Genomic DNA, 13462 nt, shown 5'->3' with positions numbered 1-13462 from the left:
TATATATATATATATGTACACACACACACACTTTTTAAGATTCTTTTCCCATATAGGTCATCACAGACTGTACAGAAGAGTTCTATGTGCTATACGGTAGGTCCTTACCGTGCGTCTGTGCTTAGTCTCTTAGTCATTTCCGACTCTTTGCGTCCCATTGGACTGTAACCTGCCAGGTTCCTCTGTCCATGGAATTTTTCAGGCAGGAATACTGGAGTGGGTTGTCATTTCCTTCACCAGGGGGTCTTTGCAAACCAGGGATCAAACTCATGTCTCTTTCATCTTCTGTATTCGTACGTGGATTCTTTACCACTGTACCACCTGGAAAGTCCAGGTCCTTATTAGTGATATATTTTATATATAGTAGGTTTAAAGTACCTAGGACCCAATGGAAAGTCCAAAATAACTGGTCTAGTCTGCAGTAAAAAAAAAACTACCCCAATTTCCCAATTTATTCCTCCCCCATTCCCTCCCTGGTAATCATGTCTGTTTGCTATATCTGTGATTCTGTTTCTGTTTTGTAAGTTCATTTGTACTATTTTTTTTTTTTTTAGATTCCACATATAAGTAATATCATATGATATTAGTCTTTCTCTGTCTGACTTATTTACTCAGTGTAATAATCCCTGGGTTTATCCATGTTGTTGCAAATGAGATTATTTGGTTCTTTTTAATGACTGCATAATATTCTATTGTGTCTATATACCACATCTTTTTTTTAATCTATTCCTCTGCCAATGGATTTAGGTTGCTTCTATGACCTGGCTGTTGTAAATTGTGCTTCAGTGAACATTGGGATGCATGTATCCTTCTGAATTATGGTTTTCTCTGGATATATGTCCAAGAGTGGGATTGCTGGATCATGTGGCAGCTCTATTTTTAGTTTTTTAAAGGAATCTCCTTGCTGTTCTCCATAATGGTTGTGAATTGTGGATTCTCAAACTGTATGCTTAATACAGGAAGCTTGTCCTGCAAAATTAAACTGTAATGATGGTGAAGTGGATATCTGGTTCTCATTTTTTAAAATGATTTAATCAATATTAAGATCTTAATCTTGCATCAGAAAACATGACAGGCATTTGGTTTTTATGATGCAGCTGAGGAACATTTGTTGCCTCAATTGTTGAGGAGTCAACTTGCTTCACGAAAGAGCTTTATGAACTTCCAATGACTATTCCTCCCATCTTGGAAAGTGTTACCTTATTAAATTATTTGGAGTCAGCAGTCCATGTATGATTGGGAGACTGAAATAGGAGAGAAAGATGAAGGAATTAACAATTTCTTCCACCCTAAAGTTTTGAGTATCACCTCTGCTCTCCAAATTTCCAGGAAGAATAAGGAGTAATGATAATAATAATTGTTCTTCCAGGCCTTGTGCCAAGAATTTACAAACATTACTTTATTTAATCCTTACAACAACCTTTAAATTACAATTATTATCTCCATTTTATAGATGAGAAAAGTAGGTTCAGTAATTAAGCAAGACCACCCAGCTGTAAGTGGTGGGACCAAATTTAGTGCTTGCATGCATGCTCAGTCGCTTCAGTTGTAGCCGGCCAGGCTTCTCTGTCCAGACGAGAATACTGGAGTGAGTTGCCTTGCCCTTCTCCAGGGGATATTCCTGACCCAGGGATCAAACCTGTGTCTTCTGCATTTCCTGCATTGCAGGCAAATTCTTTACCGCTGAGCCACTGGGGAAGCCCACCAAATTGAGTCCTAGGTCTAATTCCAGAAACCGCGTTCTTGGCCCCTAAGGGAGCTTCCTCTAGCATGCCATTCTTTGTGGGAGGGACATTCCTCCGTTAACGTGAAAATCTACCAGTTTTCTGGTGGGGAAAACCACCTGAACCAAGCAGCGCCAAGTCTACCACCTCTGAGACACTCTCTCCTGGCGTGACCATGCCACCTCGTACAGCTCTGGGTTGGGGGAGCTCTGTCTTCTCTGGAAAGTCCCACCACTGAGACAGGCTGATACGAAAAGACTCAGTTACTGGAGTGAGTACTGAGGGAGAACGTGAGAAAAACAAACCAAGAAAACACTCAGGGCATAGATACCGTCCAGCTGGCAGCTTTGTGATCCTGAAGCTCATTTTCTCTCTGGGCTTGCGAGTCTGGCCCCGTTCCACATGCTGCAAGGTGTTCCCAAAGGACTGGGGCATATTTGGCCCGCGTTATCAGGGAAACAGTTTGGGGCTTCAGCTGGCACAAGATGGGAGCTGGGCCCTGATTCCCCCACTAGCCCGAGGCTAGTCCTTCCTTATTTGTTTTCACTGCTTGGTATAAGACAGTTTGCTGCCTACCAGGTGCCTCCCACCAAGTTGATTTTCCAGTCCTCTTTGGCCAAGAGTTGGCAAGTCTCTGGCGATCAGCACGACAATGTGCTGTCCCTGCATGTCCAGGCATTTGCTCTGAGCCTGAAGGCAGTGGAAAAACAACATCTCCCAAACTCAATAGCGCAAGCGGAAATGGCAGGGATGGGTTGCTCCACCACCCGGCTCTGCTATTCATCATGCAGGGTGAGGAGGTTGTAGGAGGAAGCTCATGGCAGCTCCTTTGTTTGACAAGTGAAATTGATCTGTAGAAGGCTGAAGGCAACACTCAGCCACTTCCCATGACCCAGGCAGACCCCAGTGCCCCCAGTACCCCTGAGTGGGCCCTGCTGGCTCACACATCCTGACCCCCATGCCACTCATTTGCACGGGGCCCACACTTGCCAAGTGTGGAGAAGAAATGGAGCTAGAGAGAAAGGAAGTAATGGGACTGAAGTTTCTAGCAGTCTGTGTGCCATTCCTAGAAAAAATCTGCCTCCTCTAAGTCATCACTGACCTTCCCCATTCCTGTTGCTGATGTCTCTCCCTACCCTGAACCTACCCTCAGAGAGAAAAAATTCACCTGCAAAGTGAAACCGGTTTCTCAGGGCAATTGTTCCAATAAATATCTACTAACATATTGATTTTTGGTTCAGACTTGGCCTTTAGAAACTCTCATAGTGGTGATTTTTATTTAAGGAGAGGATGTTGCTAAATTTGTTTAATGCTAGCATTTCTCTCAGGAAGGCACTCAAGACTTTGGAATCACATTCCCTTCCATCCAGTTTCTTTACAGCTTTTAGGCTGCCAACATTGTCTATGGTCAAAAGTCCCATTTTGTAGAGACTGAGGCTCAGAAAGAATAAAGTGATTTACACAGTGGTGTCTGCTGCTTATTATCAAATGTGGCCTTTTATCTTTGTTTCTTTCTTCAATCTCCTTTTTTTTTTGACTTATGAGTTTAGCCATGTATTAGTAGATTTGAAGAAGTAGAGACAGTTCAGAAATTCATCAGAAAATATACTTAGGAGGTAGGAGCAAGGGTGTGAGATCAGGAAGGTTGTTTGGAGAGAATCATATTTCCCAGATCATGACTGGTAGTTTTTTCTTTTTCTGACATCTCAAGAGAGTCTTAAGTAGTTCCAGGTTTTTCTCACATTTGATTTTTGGTTATGATAGTGACCCAGGTGGCTGAGTATCAGAAAGAACTTGTTTCAGTCACTTGTCCATACTTGTTGAAGGAAGATGAAAGACGGCTAGAGTGGCTTTGGTCCCAGCATGCATTCTAGAACCAACCCACAGCCTGGAGCAGTCATGTCTGCAAAGCGAAAGACCTGTGTATAAAGAAGCAATGCTGGTGTTTCAGTCCTCTGATTTTTGACTCCAGTACTCTTGCCTGGAAAATCCCATGGACAGAGGAGCCTGGCAGGCTGCAGTCCATGGGTTTGCTAGGAGTCGGCTATAACTGAGCGGCTTCCCTTTCACTTTCCCCTTTCATGCATTGGAGAAGGAAATGGCAACCCACTCCAGTGTTCTTGCCTGGAGAATCCCAGGGAGAGAGGACCCTGGTAGGCTGCCGTCTATGGGGTCGCACGGAGTCAGACACGACTGACGTGACTTAGCAGCAGCAGTTATTATGCTGCCGCATTACAACAGTAGCTGACAAATCCGTTTTCTCTCCCCCTCCCACTTTCTCTTGTGAAACAATGTAATTCCTCCACCTCTAGCTCTGCCTTCATTCCTCTGGCTCACTTGGGATACCTTAAAGTGTCTAATATCTCCTTTTCTCTTTAGGACCCTTGTCTTGAAGCTGGGAAACAACACAAGGTCTTTTAGGATGTAAAATATTATAAGCTTGAGGACATAGGAAACTGAATGTTGTCTGTGTAATCTCAGTTGTCAAGCTATAAAGCTAAAATGTTTGCCCTGCACTCTCAGAATCATTCCTTCCACTACTGTTTCATGTTCTTTGGAAAATCAGAAAGAATCACTGGTACTTCTCAAAACAATGATATAATAAATAGGCAGATTACCGAGGTGTTTGATGTAATGCTGCCTTTATTCCCCTCCAGAGGGCTAAACACTCCAGACATGGCAAGATAATTTAACCACATCTTGCTGAAAAGAATCTTAGATGTATACCTATTTTTGTCTTTGAGTAGTTATTGAAATCTGTATGTGACATTATAGTTTTCACTTTAGAGTTTCTCTACTAGTAAGGATGTAAAGTATGTGTCAGTGGTCATCTGGCCTAGTTCATACGTCACTACTAGAAAGCTGAGCACAGAAGAATCGATGTGTTTGAGCTGTGGCGTTGGAGAAGTCTCTTGAGAGTCCCTTGGACTGCAAGGAGATCCAACCAGTCCATCCTAAAGGACATCAGTCCTGGGTGTTCATTGGAGGGACTGATGTTGAAACTGAAATTCCAATACTTTGGCCACCTGATGCGAAGAGCTGACTCATTGGAAAAGACACTGATGCTGGGTAAGATTGAGGGCAGGAGAAGGGGATGACAGAGGATGAGATGGTTGGATGGCATCACTGACACAATGGACATGGGTTTGGGTGGACTCCGTGAGCTGGTGATGGACAGGGAGGCCTGGCATGCTGCAATTCATGGGGTCGCAAAGAGTTGGACATGACTGAGCAACTGAACTGAACTGAACTGAACTGATGGATTACCTACATGGTCTAGAAACATTGCAGTGGAAAAATATAGCAATTTGAATAATTTTCATGATACATTTGGCCACAAAATTATAAGAAGCCATTCTATTGCAAGTAGTTTTTTTTTTTTTCCAAACAATTTTGTAAAGATTTTTTTTATGTGGGCCATTTTTTTAAAAGTGTTTATTGACTTTGTTACAATATTGCTTCTGTTTATGCTCTGGTTTTTTGGTTGCAAGTCATGTGGGACTTGGGATCTACCCTGACCAGGGATTGAACTCATGCCTCCTGCATTGGAAGGTAAAGTCTGAACCACTGGACTGCCAGGGAAATCCCTCCAAGTAAGTCCTTGCTTAACTATATAAGATTATTAAGAGAGCAAACCATGAAAAAAGTAGAGCCTAGACATGGCTTTACTGAGGACTTCCCTGATGATCTAGTGGGTAAGACTCCATGTTCTCAAGGCAGGGGACCCAGGTTTGAGAGCTAGAGCCCTCATGCATTCAATTAAGAGTTGACCTGCTGCAACTAAGAAACCCACTTGGTGCAAAAAAGATCCCATCAGCTGTAGCTAAGACCCATAGCAGCCAAAATAAAGAAATAAAATAAATATTAGAAAATATCATTACTCCCTGTGAAAGTGAAGTCACTCAGTCGTGTCCGACTCTTTGCGGCTCCACAGACGGTAGCCAACCAGGCTCCTCCGTCCATGGGATTTTCCATGCAAGAATACTGGAGTGGGTTGCCGTTTACTCCCTGTGGACCCCACCAATTCAGAAGTGATGCTTTCATCTGCTCTGTATTCCCTTTGCTATGAACATCTCATGCTCTTCTTTCAGTTCACATTTCACTAGTTCTTCATTGTCTATGCTCAGTCCCACAACTTCTCATCCTGTCTCATTTTTTTTTTTTTCTTAAAACATGAAGGTCCTGCACCCTTGGATGCAGTATACTTATTCCAGGGTGCTCTTGGTTTTATCTACATATATATATATATATATATATATATATATATATATATATATATATATATATATATTCTCAGTCAATAGAGGTTAAAAGTATAATCACAATCGTACACTTCCTTGCCACACACACACACACACACACACACACACACAGGCATGTAGAAAAGGATGCTTGCAGGCTGTCACATGCCACGACAGAGTTTGTGTATAGTAACTGTACCTGGCCGTAGATCCTCAAGTCCAAAATGAGAATCACTTGTCAATACCACACTCTCTCGCAATTGTGTTAGAGTTCTCTTAATTATTTTATATCTGTAGGGCTTGTCTCCTTGACAGTGCAAGCTCTTTGAGGGAAATATCCATGAAAAAGACATTTTCACAGCTACCAGAATTATGCACATGATAATAGAAGCAAAATAAGCATGTCTAGATCTGTTTACTTTCCCCCAAGCCCCCACTCTCCACCTGCCCCACCATTCTATTCAGGCTCCAACTCCTGCATCTCCTTCATGAAACTTGTTTTGAGGGGAGTTGGGAAGATCCACACTATCCTTTTTCTCCAAAGAGTAATGAGTAAGATTCTTTTTTTGAATCGTCAAAAGAATATCATCAGTTCATACAAGTCGAGTGTTTGTGTGCATGCATGCTTAGTTTTAGGATATAAAAGTTCAGAAAAACAAGGTTATGAATCATTTACCTTTATTGAAATTCTAACACTTCCACTGCCTCAGCGCCATCACAAATAATAGTAATGATCTGGACGAACAGATGGTACAGAAGTTCTGGCACCACAGAATGGTTTCTGCCACTCACGTGGAGGGAGGCAGATGAGCCCAGAGGATGAGCCTGTGTGCTCAGGAGGTGGCCAGGCTGGGTTCACATCCCCACTCTCCTACTGCTTCCTTTGCAAACTTGTGAGATCTTGACTTAGGGTTACAGGGCCTCCTGGTGCTCCATCTCCTCACTGAGTAACAACTGTACCTTCTGCCAGAGTTGTCCTGAACGTTAAGTGGGTTCACATACCTAAGCAGCAACAGCAGTGTCTGCACAGTGTGAACACTCCCTTCAGTCTTATTTTGTGCCGTGTCCCTTCTCTGAGCTTCAGCTTTCAGAAGACAGTACCTGTAAGATTCAAAAAGATCAGATGACGTAAACATGGGAAAGTGCTTGTCATGTGTAAAGATCTATACAAATACAACGCTTTGTGTCTTTAAAAAAATTATTTATTTATTATATATTTTTGGCTATACTGGGTCTTTGTTGCTGCGTGGTTGTTGTGCATAGGCTTCTCATTGCGGTGGGTTCTCTTGTTGCAGAGCACAGACTCTAGGGTGCTCACGCTTCAGTAGTTTGTGGCTCCTGGACTTTAAGAGCACAGGCTCAGTAGTTATGGTGCACAGGCCCAGCTGCTTCAAGACATGTGGGATCTCATCTTCCCAGACCAGGGATCGAACCCATGTACCCTGCACTGGCAGGCAGATTCTTCACCACTGAACCACCAGGGAAACCTAGCATAGTGTCTTTTAAAGGGCCACTTTGAAACGTAGCACTGATTTCTGTGCTGCTTCTTGGAAATCTCTCCCCAGATGCTGATTTCCTTGCTTGTGTGATTTGACAGCAATAATGTTGGTTATTACTTTGGATATACTGTTAGGAAGTAAGATATGTCAGGCCAGACCTTTGAAGATTCATTTAGGAAACAGGGTGGAGCATGAGGGAAAGAAAGAGAGTGAGGTTGTCAGATGTGTTGGGGAGAGATTGAAATGTTTGAGGAGCACATCGGGGATATGATCAGCGGCACAGCTCACAGGAATGCTCCTTTCATAGCAAAGCTGTGAAAACTGTGAAATTCTTGTGTTTCCTAACAGACAAGGCACAGGTATTATAGGTACTTCTGCATCCTGGACAGAATCCCACGGCTGCTTTCATAACATCTCATGCCCTTGACTTCACTCCACACTGCCACATGAGGTGTGTCAGATTCCACCGAGAGCACCCCACGATAAGCAGATCACTGTTGTCTCATTTCACAGAGGCTTGGTCTAGTTCTGCTGTTTGAACTCTAATTCAACGACCTGATTCATGTCCATGTGTAGACAACCTTACTGCGTCTGTGTCATTTGGAATCACTTAAGGCAGAGCACAAGGATTACTTACAGTGATGAATTACTTGCACATCAATTCACTGTGTGTCTTTAAAACAGGTTGGACAAACTCTCGTACCTGAATGAAGAAGGTGAAATTTAAGGATGAAAGTCTCAGAGTGCCTGACTCCTCACTTCTGCAACTCTGTAGGTTCAATTACTTCCTATTCTTAATCCCCACCCCTTACCCCTACACCCACCCACAATAGGTTCAGTCCTAGGCCCCTATTAGCTCTCTCCTCTCTGTATTTTCACAAAATTTTTGATAGCCAACTCTATGTCAGATAGCTGAGATTCACCAGTCCCCATTCTCATGGAGCTTACTCCCAGTTTTTAGGATAAAACCAGAGTATAGGAAGGAGGGATTTCATTATTTTCTAAAATATTTGTTTATTTATTTTCGGTTGCCTAAGCAAGAGTCCCTTAGAAGAAATGGAGTAACCATCATGGTCAACAAAAGAGTCCAAAATACAGTACTTGGATGCAATCTCAAAAATGACAGAATGATCTCTGTTTGTTTCCAAGGCAAACCATTCAATATCACAGTAGTCCAAGTCTATGCCCCAACCAGCAACGCTGAAGAAGCTGAAGTTGAACAGTTCTATGAAGACCTACAAGACCTTTTAGAACTAACACCCCAAAAAGATGTCCTTTTCATTATAGGGGACTGGAATGCAAACATAGGAAGTCAAGAAACACCTGGAGTAACAGGCAAATTTGGCTTTGGAATACAGAATGAAGCAGGGCAAAGGCTAATAGAGTTTTGCCAAGAGAACACACTGATCATAGCAGACACCCTTTTCCAACTACACAAGAGAAGACTCTACACATGGACATCACCAGATGGTCAACACCAAAATCAGATTGATTATATTCTTTGCAGCCAAAGATGGAGAAGTTCTATACAGTCAGCAAAAATAAGACCGAGAGCTGACTGTGGCTTAGATCATGAACTCCTTATTGACAAATTCAGACTTAAATGGAAGAAAGTAGGGAAAACCACTAGACCATTCAGGTATGACCTAAATCAAATCCCTTATGACTATACAGTGGAAGTGAAAAATAGATTTAAGGGACTAGATCTGATAGATAGAGTGCCTGATGAACTATGGATGGAGGTTTGTGACACTGTACAGGGGACAGGGATCAAGACCATCCCCATGGAAAAGAAATGCAAAAAAGCAAAATGGCTGTCTGGTGAGGCCTTACAAATAGCTGTGAAAAGACGAGAAGAGAAAAGCGAAGGAGAAAAGGAAAGAAAAAAATCTGAATGCAGAGTTCCAAAGAATAGCAAAGAGAGATATGAAAACCTTCCTCAGTGATCAAGGCAAAGAAATAGAGGAAAAGAACAGAATGGGAAAGACTAGAGATCTCTTCAAGAAAATTAGAGGTACCAAGGGAACATTTCATGCAAAGATGGGCTCAATAAAGTAAATATATTGTATGGACCTAACAGAAGCAGAAGATGTTAAGAAGAGGTGGCAAGAATACACAGAAGAACTGTACAAAAAAGATCTTCATGACTCAGATAATCATGATGGTGTGGTCACTCATCTAGAGCCAGACATCCTGGAATGTGAAGTCAAGTGGGCCTTAGAAAGCATCCCTATGAACAAAGATAGTGGAGGTGATGGAATTCCAGTGGAGCTGTTTCAAATCCTGAAAGATGATGCTGTGAAAGTGCTGCACTCAATATGTCAGCAAATTTGGAAAACTCAGCAGTGGCCACAGGACTGGAAAAGGTCAGTTTTCATTCCAATCCCAAAGAAAGGCAATGCTAAAGAATGCTCAAACTACCACACAATTGCACTCATCTCACATGCTAGTAAAGTAATGCTCAAAACTCTCCAAGCCAGGCTTCAGCAATATGTGAACCATGAACTTCCTGATGTTCAAGCTGGTTTTAGAAAAGGCAGAGGAAACAGAGATCAGATTGCCAACATCCGTTGGATCATCGAAAAAGCAAGAGAGTTCCAGAAAAAACATCTATTTCTGGTTTATTGACTATAAGCCAAAGCCTTTGACTTTGTGGATCACAATAAATTGTGGAGCATTCTTCAAGAGATGGGAATACCAGACCACCTGACCTACCTCTTGAGAAACCTATATGCAGGTCAGGAAGCAACAGTTAGAACTGGACATGGAAGAACAGACTGGTTTCAAATAGGAAAAGGAGTACGTCAAGGCTGTATATTGTCACCCTGCTTATTTAACTTCTATGCAGAGTACAACATAAGAAACGCTGGGCTGGAGGAAGCAGAAGCTGGAATCAAGATTGCCGGGAGAAATATCAATCACCTCAGATATGCAGATGACACCACCCTTCTGGCAGAAAGTGAAGAGGAACTAAAAAGCCTCTTGATGAAAGTGAAAGAGGAGAGTGAAAAAGTTGGCTTAAAGCTCAACATTCAGAAACCTAAGATCATGGCATCTGGTCCCATCACTTCATGGGAAATAGATGGAGAAACAGTGGAAACAGTGTCAGACTTTATTTTTCTGGGCTCCAAAATCACTGCAGATGGTGACTGCAGCCATGAAATTAAAAGATGCTTACTCCTTGGGAGAAAAGTTATGACCAACCTAGATAGCATATTCAAAAGCAGAGACATTACTTTTCCAACAAAGGTCCATGTAGTCAAGGCTATGATTTTTCCTGTGGTCATGAATGGATGTGAGAGTCGGACTGTGAAAAAGCTGAGCTCCAAAGAATTGATGCTTTTGAACTATGGTGTTGAAGACTCTTGAGAACCCCTTGGACTGCAAGGACATCCAACCAGTCCATCCTAAAGGAGATCAGACCTGGGCGTTCTTTGAAGGACTAATGCTAAAGCTGAAATTCCAATACTTTGGCCACCTCATGCAAAGAGTTGACTCATTGGATAAGACCCTGATGCTGGGAGGGATTGGGGGCAGGAGGAGAAGGGGACGACAGAGAGTGAGATGGCTGGATGGCATCACTGACTTGATGGACATGAGTTTGGGTGAACTCCGAGAGTTGGTGATGGACAGGGAGGCCTAGCGTGCTGCAGTTCATGGGGTCACAAAGAGCTGGACACGAGTGAGTGACTGAACTGAACTGAAGGTCTAATTGTGGCACATGGGCTCAGTAGTTGCACCACACAGGCTGTGTTCCTCCAAAGCAGGTGAGATCTTAGTTCCTAGCCCAGGGATCAAACCAGCGTCCCCTGAATTAGCAGGCACATTCTTAACCACTGGACCACTAGGAAAGCCCGGTTTCATAATTTATATTAAAATATTTTTTGAAAGCATAGTTTGTTTAGAGTAATTCATGCTTATTTTGGACAGAATGTTTGTGCTCTCACAAGATCCAAATGTTGAAGCCCTAACACCCAATAAGATGGCATTTGGAGATGGGGCCTTTGATAAATAATTAAGATTAGATGAGTTTTAAGAGTAGGGCTTTAAGATGGGGTCAGTGTCTTTATAAGAAAAAACACTAGAGAACTTGTTTGCTGTCTCCCCTCTCACGTGGACAGAGAAGATGTCATATGCGCATACAGAGAATGGTGGCTGCCTATAAGCCAAGAGAAGAGGCTGCAGAGTCATATTTACCCTGCAGTACCCTGATCTTGACACCCTAGCCTCCAGAATGATGAGAGGCATGTCTGTCCTTTCAGCCACCAGCTCTATGGCATTTTGTCATGGCAGTGGGTGCTTACTGTAAAACATTCAGTAAATAAGGATGTATAAAGCAGAGGCCCTGAACAGGAGAGTCTGCAGGCAATGTCAGGCCTGCAGATATGATTGTTTGGCTCATTGGTGTTTTTTTAAAACCAGTTTTACTGAGATATAGTTCATATACCATATAATTCACCTATTTATGATACACAATTTAGTGACTTTTTTAGTATATTCACACAGTCATGCATCCATCACCACTATCAATTTTAGAGCATTTCCATTACTTCAGGGAGAAGCATGTACCCGCTATCCTCCCAACCTCTGGCAGCCACTAATATGTTTTCAATCTCTATCAATTTGTCCATTCTGGACATTTTGTTTAAGTGGGAACACACAATATGTGGTCTTTTGAGAGTGACTTCGTTCATTTAACACATTTTCACATTTCTCTCTATTGTAGAATATATCAGTACCTCATGCATTTTCATTGCCAAATTACATGCCATTGTATAGATATAATACAGTTTAGCTTTTCATTCATCAGATGATGGACATCTGGGAGTTTCTACTTTTGTGAATATTGTGTACAAGTTTCTGTGTGAATGTTTTGTCTTGAGGATGTACCTAGGAGTGGGATTGTTGAATCATGCGGTAATTCTATGTCAAAGCATTTTAGAAACTGCCAGATTGTTTCTGAAGTACTGTTTTCTATTTCTACCAGAAGTGTATGAAGGCTGCAATTTTTTAACATCCTCACCAACACTTGTTATCTGACTTTTTGATTCTAGACATCCTAGTGGATGTGAAGTGGTATCTTCTTATGGTTTCAAATTTGCTTTTCCCTGATGGTAAATGGTATCTTTTTTCATGTGTTCATGACTATTTGCATTTCTCCTCTGAGGAGATGTCTATTTAGATCATTTACCCATTTTTAATTGGATGTTTTTTTCACTTTGGATCTGACAAAATCTCACAACTAGATGTGAGAGTTGGACCATAAAGAAAGCTGAGCACCAAAGAATTGATGCTTTTGAACTGTGGTGTTGGAGAAGATACTTGAGAGTCCCTTGGACTGCAGGGAGATCCAACCAGTCCATCCTAAAGGAGATCAGTCCTGAGTATTCATTGGAAGGACTGATATTGAAGCTGAAACTCCAATACTTTGGTCACCTGATGTGAAGAGCTGACTCATTGGAAAAGACTCTGATGATGGGAAAGATTGAGGGCAGGAGGAGAAGGGGACAGCAGAGGATGCAATGGTTGGATGCATCACTGACTTGATGGACATGAGTTTGAGCAAGGTTCGGGAGTTGATGAAGGACAGGGAAGCCTGGTGTTCTGCAGTCCATGGGGTCTCAAAGAGTTGGACATGATTGAGCGACTGAACTGAACTTTGTCATTTTAGTATTTTTGTTTAAATGAGCTATTACTTAAAGATCAGAAGAGTTTACATATATACTTGAATCTTGATGTTCCAGATAAAAATCTTCAGATCTGTTTCTTCTGGGTTCTAATTAAGTATTTGGGCACGCAAACTATTCTTTTTTTTTTTTATTTTTGTTTTGTATTGAGATATAGCTGATTAAAAATGTGATAGTTTCAGCAAAGGGACTCAGTCATACATACACATGTATCCATCCATCCCAAACTCCTCACCCATCCAGGCTGGGGCAGACTACTCTTAATTATGAAAATTTGAAGCAATGTATATGCATTAATTTTAGGGAAACCT

The sequence above is a fragment of the Capricornis sumatraensis genome, chromosome 1 (genome assembly GCF_032405125.1).
Source record: "Capricornis sumatraensis isolate serow.1 chromosome 1, serow.2, whole genome shotgun sequence".
Classification (NCBI taxonomy): Eukaryota; Metazoa; Chordata; class Mammalia; order Artiodactyla; family Bovidae; genus Capricornis; species Capricornis sumatraensis.
The sequence above is the reverse complement of the archived record's forward strand: the minus strand, read 5'-3'. Positions refer to the sequence as shown.